Consider the following 7,228-nt stretch of genomic DNA (forward strand, 5'->3'; position numbering starts at 1 on the left):
AACACCTGTTTCTAGGAAAGGGCTGGCATATCTTCCTTCACAATGTCATATACTCAACTCTGCTTGGTCCTTGCTATCCACTTTCTGAGTGAGTATATCGTCGTGCCTCTCTATTCTACCTATGCATGCATGTCCTGGAGAAGAATTTTTGTTACAGACAATGTTAGACTTTTGTTCAGGAGGAACTTCCCAAGTGTTGGAAAGTCAAGGAAAAGACAGACATGGCTATACAAGTTCTTTCTGCAGCACGCAACATCTTAAAAGAAAGGCTGAGGTTTCTGTAAATATGCTGTTTCAAATATTTCAAATCTGAGAAAGTGTTACACGTGTGTATGACTGCAGAAGCCTGGGCGAGTTGCGTATGTGTACCTGACAAGGGAGTTTTAATTACATTGCTTTTAGCCCCTCTTCACTAATGATTCATTCCACTTCCTAAGTGCATCAGGACTCTGGAAACATCTGAATGTGTTTAATCTACTCTGAGGGGCGTAGGGGATTGAACAAACCACTCAGGAACTTTCAAAATGCATTTACTTTGACTCAGAAACCACTCTTCTGTTTTAAACAGCTTTTATATCCTATTGTCAGTGATTTTTATTAGTACCTCTTCCACAAGTCACAGGAACCTGGAAGTGTTTTAAACCTGTTTTCCAGAGAAAGACATGGTGAAGGCAATTGTTTTCCTTGGAACAAAGCATAAGCCTCCGCAGAGGACACTGAAGTCCTTTGAGCCACCTGCACTGATGTTAACTCTGTGAAGTACATGTTATATATAAGAACACTGTGTAAAGAAAATTTTGTTCTGCTATTTTGTTAATTCTAAATTACAAAAATTTTGTAATGGGTTTTGTAGATACAACATATGAAGGGAAAAGAGGTTTTTTCTAGAGAGTGAAATTTGGGGATGTACATATTTCTTCATTCTGTAAAGGATAACATAACAAAATCACGGATCAAAACAGAAAAAAAAGCCTTATTATCTTAAAGATTTTATTGCTACATGCTCCCCAGTACAACAAACAGGATCAGTAGTGTACACTTTAATGAAAGAGAAAGTAGCTTGGTAGAAAAGAAAGCAAAAAGGTACAACGATTATCTACACCCACATTGTATATATGTAGAAGATAAAGACAGAGAATTTGACTTTTTGGAAATTTCCAAGTAATAAAATACACCCTATTTGTCTGTTTGAGGCTCAGGGATTGTCTGTACAATACTTTTAATACTAATTTCTTTGACCTTCAAAAGCCTTGTGGAAAGGTAGCAGCAATTCTTTAGAGGTGGTGAGTCAGTACTACAGTGGGTTAGATAACGCACATCACAATGTAAGATGCGCAGTGACCCCATACTCCCTTGAAGAGGATTCATCTTCTTAAATTTCATTTACAATAAAAGTTTTGTGACAACATTTTTCATCCTTACCTTATCCTAGTCATCCAGTGATTATGCATAATCACCTCAGAAGTTTCTTTCCAGAATTTAACCTTTGGAGTCCTAATTTGGAATGATACTGTTTTATAGTAGGTTAGAGGCACACATCCGCTGTTCTTTCAAATGAGGCAATCATGAGGACTTCTTATGGGGAAACAAAAATTGCACATGAATATTTAATATCCCACTTTGAAATTAAAGATGCTTGTAATAAAAAAAATTGTCAGACTTTTTTTATTTTTAAGAGTAAGAACAACAGTTTCTCTACAGTAGTTTAGTTAGCTTAAATTTCTGCTCTATTCATATGACATAGCATGTACAAGTATCTCGTTACATCTATTTTATCTTGGCAAAAAGGATAGTCAACTGCCCTTAGTGTAAATATTTAGTACATAAAATACTATCAAGAATTCAACTTTTAATAAATATCTTTAGTTCTCAATCCTATATACAAGTACTTTACAGCAACACACAGGAGAGAGTGTGATTGGATGGACTGTGAACAAGATGGTTATTGACATAAATTACTAGTACATTATTGCAGTCAGATGCATTGTGCTTATGGAGATTTTGAGGTGAACCATGCTGAAAAATAAATATCTCTCTCACCTTAAACCAATGCTTCCAGTAGGAAAAAAATCTTTTAAGTCTTGCCACAGCTATTTCTTCTTAGTGCTACCACTATGATGCTTTTTTAGCTTCATAAAAAACAACTGGATCATCTGGAAAACACAACTTTTTGACTTGTGAATATTACAGTACTTACAGTATATACATGGTTTCCTACACTGGTCTGACCCCTTAGGCAAGAGGAAACTTAAGGGACAGCACTGCAACTCCTAGCCATAGCAGTGCCTGCTCAGTGTAGGCTGCAGGTGTCAGTGTTCATTTCACAGGCACATAACAGCATTTTTTCAACCTGTGACTGGAATTACGCTAAAATGTCTAAACGAACTTTTAATGGGCAGGTAGCAATAAGCAGACTCATACTTTTAGAATTATACTTCTTTTTTTCCCCCTCTACTTGAAAAGAAAGCATCACATTGTTGTTACTAAAAAACAATCAAACAACAAACTCTTTCCTAATATCAGTAGATGTAATTCATATGAAAATGGAACTTATCCTTTTATGACAATGCTGCTTAAAAAATCAACTTGTGGAATGTAAATAAGGCAGTACTCAATGGCAGGCACCTAGCAATTGTCCAGAATGCAACATAGGTAAACAGTTGTCTGACAGCACAAAACTCTTAAAAATAATACTGATTTTCTGCAATATACAGTATTTACACAACAGCTGCAAATTTGCTCATACAATATCCATTTATATAGATAAATTAGCAAAACAAGTCTTATTAATTCAGTTGTTCCACTGCAAAAGTATTTTGTATCATGTAAACGTTTGGTACTTCTTGTAGTGGGGTGTTTTCTACATGTGAGTGCTTAAAAACAAAAATAGTGAGGTGACTACTAAGAACACGGCCACTTTCCCTGTACTAGAGCTTGACCGATGCCCTTGGCAACTTTTGTGCACTGTTAGGAATGTTCTTTGGTGCTTTCCTCCAACGCATTCAAGCTAAGAAGATGACACAGTATGGAAGGAGGGACGGGAAGCAACTAGAAAGTGAACCAGCACTTCTTGTTCTTTGTATTTACAAGGAGAATTAGCTGATGATCTGCAGCGTCCTGCTCATGGAAAGCAGCATGCGCCGTAGTGTCCAGAAGTAAAGAAAGGAAACACAAAGCGAACCAAAGCTTCTTTCTGCAACTATTCTCCATGTGGCATTCACATTCATCTTTCCACAGTGGAGGACCTCGAAGGCCATCTCTTGTCAATTTGCCTCTCACTCTTCTGTGAGGTTCTTGATGGTGAAGGAGCACCCACTGCAGTGTTATTAGCTGACACCACAGGAACAGCTGCGACCAAAGCAAGGTCATTAGGAGGACCAAGACTGCTACTATTGGCAGGTGGCTGGTGGAACAAAGCAAATAGCTTGGAAGTCTTGCTTGCTAGAGGAACTCTCCACTGTGGAAACTCAGCACCCTTAGGCTTTGTGTTTGATTGGGAGACATGTGTATCTGTATCCTCTTCTGCGAAGTGAAGCCTGCCCAGGCCCCTTCTCCCTGGCAGGAACTCTGCATAATGGGGGACTAAAGGCGTTGGCATCATCAAAGCTCTAGGCAAATCACTTCGATCAAACATCACTTCCTCCTCAGTTTCAGCAGCTTCGGTAAGGAATGGTGGTGGGAGAGTGCTGCTGCGCTTGCTGCAGGACTCACAGCACAGCTTGTTGTAGCCAGGGATGGAACAGTAACGTGCAAGTACTTCCATCTGACAGAAGATAGATTTGTCTCCCATACAGGGCTCATCTGCAAAACAAATGCAATGCTGATTGTAAACCTAACGAAGAGCACTGAAATACTTGTACAGCATTTAGATGGGCACTGATCAAATAATGCCTGTTTCCAAAATGATGGGCTAGTCTGAGTTGTTTCATCCATGAAAGAACTCACCAAGCCCCAGAAAATATATCAGCCCCTTTGAAGAGGCAGCTCTGTGAAAAAAAATAAAATAAAATAAAAAATAAAAAAATCAGTTACTTTGAAAATGTTGGCTTCTGTGCAGACCAATAGCAAACAGAAGAAAGTCATGTTTGTAGAGGACTACAGACAGCAATTCACAGTGCTAACTGTCCAGTACCAGTCATTCTACCTGCCCCAAATCTAGCCTGAGGATATTATCTATCAATAAAACTGAAAACAGTTAAATCTTCTTTTAAAGAAATCCCAAGCAGTCATTTTGGGCGGAGTTGGATTCAGTGATCCTTGTGGGTCCCTTCCAACTTGGGATATTCTATAATTCCATGAACTCTCAAAGATGTCTTTTGCATCATCTCTTAAAATAAAGTGTTAGAAACATTTCTTAGTTTTTCAGTGACCCAAACATAAATGGAGAACTGATGGATAGCTTGTAACAGATGTAAGATGCCTTCAGATCACGTGAGGCATTGCTTTCAGTCAGCAAAAGAAGACTTCTTAAAGAAGTCAAAGTTGTACTTGAGATCTCAGAAACATCAGTCTTTTTTTGAGCATTTGCTGGATACTTGCGTTGTACGGATAGAGAGACGGTCACGCTGGTCAAAAAAGGTAGAAAGGAAAACCTTAAAACACAATAAGTCAGAAGAAATACAAGGCTTTTATACTGAGTATAAAAGTACATCCATACCCAGACTTCTTCGGTGTGATCCATCATGTGAACTCAAAGGCAAGTTCTAAGTTTTAGTGTCACTTGAATTGGCACAAACATCGAGAGTTTCTTAGCAGTTGAGAGTTGGTCGCAATACTGAGCATTTATGTTTTTAATCTTGCAATCTGTTGTACCAACTATACCTGCTGTACCAAATCAGCTGCAAAAGTTTTAGCAGCAGTCCAGAATGAGATGAAGAAAATACAAACATGTAACACTTCCCAGGACAGAAAACCAGCAATGAGGACAAATAAATTGCTTGGTGCACCCAGTAACTATTCAAATACTTTAGGAACAGACGAGCAGGACATTTCCATTAACAGATTTTTCCTAAGATATTACAGTTTATTTGTAATGGTACTGATGGATTTTACTTAAAATAGAAGTATGTGAAACCATAATGTAAATGGCCAAAAGCTAACTCTGACCATTGAGAATACCTGTTCCATATGTGTCTTCCATTCATAGCAATTATTCAGTCAACATTTCAGTGAGCAACAGATGGCACGTAATGCCACTTATTAAACTCTGAAATTAAATTAGCCTTCTGTACTGTGATATTTTCTCACTAGTATAGATGTTGTCTTACCACATGTCAACAGTATGTTAGGCAACCAAGTTTTCCTTTTTTAAAATATTAACTGTAGTCCAACCCCTCAATCAGTATAGATCAGTTTAATTGCACTGAATTCAGTAAAATTACACACTTGCATCAGTGGGCTTGTGGGATGCTGTTTATAAATAGCAAATTATATGACTTCAGCACATAATATACATTTTTTCCTTGCTCCTAATCCTGATGTGATTCCTTGGATAGATGTTTATTGGTTCTTGACAAACCTGAGTTAAACCTGCAGATTTGCCTGAGAATATATGTAGTCCATGAAGGCACTATAAGACTATTTTCAGCAGGAATTAGCATGGGAAATTCAAGGGCTACATTCATAATTCATCTAAACTAGGAAAGCTAATATTGAAACACAAATCTTTGCATCATATATAGAGTAATAATTATGCTTCCATATAAATGAGATCTGATCTGGAAAATTATGACAGTCATCTTATTAACACACTCTGATTTATATCTATATATAAGTGAAATAAATATTATGACCTAAAGTAACAAACAAACCCAAAAAAGAAAGAACCAAATGATTATTTTTGCACTTTCATAATGGCAGTGCATCTTATTTCGTCCTGTTCTCTAATGGCTAATTTTTCTAGAATTGATTTGCAATAGTTTTGATTTTGTGACTCAAGTGATAGTGCAAAGATTTGGTTTTGTACTTATCTACTTCCAGTAGATTCCATAAGTACAATCTTGGAACTATATACTCACATAATCCCTTTTTTTATTTTTTAGGTTAACTCTGCACAACCTAGTCAACAATTTCCTATTCAGTATGGAAGTGCTTGTATCCTTCTGCTGATGTTCACGGTAAAAATTCTCCTTCTCACAGTTTGTTACTTGCTTCACGGTAACTAAGAGTAGAAGACACAAGAAGGTGTATCGGTTCCCTAGTGAATCTTCAGAAGGTGAAGCTAGTAATTTAAACTGATGCAAAAATTTCACATTACATTTTAGAAGTGACACAGTTCTTACAAAAAGGATCACTGTAATTGTACATTCAGTGGGATGCTGGGTGAGAGCATCCCACCGAGAAATCTTGCTTTGAGCTGGAATCTGATATTTAGGCACTATATTTGAAACTGCAGGTAGATATTTTTGCATTCTAAATCAAGAGTTGCAAAGAGATAGCTCATAAAAAGACTATCCAAGGACCTGTTCATCAATTTATACAAGTACAATGAAATCAGTTTTTGTAATCTCTGCTGAGGCATATGATAGAAGTGGTGGCTCTTCTCCTGTACACAGACATATATTTTCTAATGAAGTGGAAGATGTAGGTTAATGTGCCTCATACTACAAAAAGAATCACACTGAGGCAAATGTTCATCACAGTTCCAGTTGGACTGAATTCTCAGCAATTTTGCATTTATACAATAAATCATTTGTCAAAAACATCTGCTGTAGACAAATATTTTGCTATGTCTAATGCCCCGAAAATCAAAATAGTAATTAAAACTATACAAACTTAAAAATAAACTACTACCACACTTTCCATGCACAAAAGATTTACCTACATAAATATTACAGAATAATATCCATATTTTAGCTATATTCTCCCTAAACATAGAGTGAGGTAGAAACCACATTAAAAGAGTGTGGTGAAAAAGACAGACTATTTGGTCTGAAAGAATACTGTCAGCTACTTAGTGCAGAGGCAGAAAATGCCTATGCTTGGTAAAAGCTACAGCCCAAATTCCTGAGCAGAATAGAGAGGTTTGCACTCAAAGATGCCGGTACAACGTGTCTAATGAGCAGAACCCACAAGTTACCCTGTGGTTTTGTCAAAGGTATGAGTGACCTGGCTGGATGCAGTTGCCCTTGTAGTTAGCATTTTTATTAAGACCAGGTTGCGCTGTAGGTTTGCTGCAACAAGGCCAGATGGATTGGTACATTTTCTTGGCCATTACATCTTTTTTTTT

The 7,228-nt window shown here is 37.2% G+C and overlaps 1 long non-coding RNA gene across 1 annotated transcript; it reads right to left on the minus strand.

The window, feature by feature from the left end:
- Positions 1 to 976: 976 nt before the first annotated feature.
- LOC109367205 lies at positions 977 to 7,222 on the minus strand. The gene is made up of 2 exons (XR_002114070.2): positions 6,018 to 7,222; positions 977 to 3,801 (listed from the first exon to the last, which is right to left on the minus strand). It is a non-coding gene; the product is annotated as an uncharacterized LOC109367205 (long non-coding RNA).
- Between the last annotated feature and the right edge of the window lie 6 nt (positions 7,223 to 7,228).

Source organism: Meleagris gallopavo, chromosome 4 (assembly GCF_000146605.3).
Source record: "Meleagris gallopavo isolate NT-WF06-2002-E0010 breed Aviagen turkey brand Nicholas breeding stock chromosome 4, Turkey_5.1, whole genome shotgun sequence".
Classification (NCBI taxonomy): domain Eukaryota; kingdom Metazoa; phylum Chordata; class Aves; order Galliformes; family Phasianidae; genus Meleagris; species Meleagris gallopavo.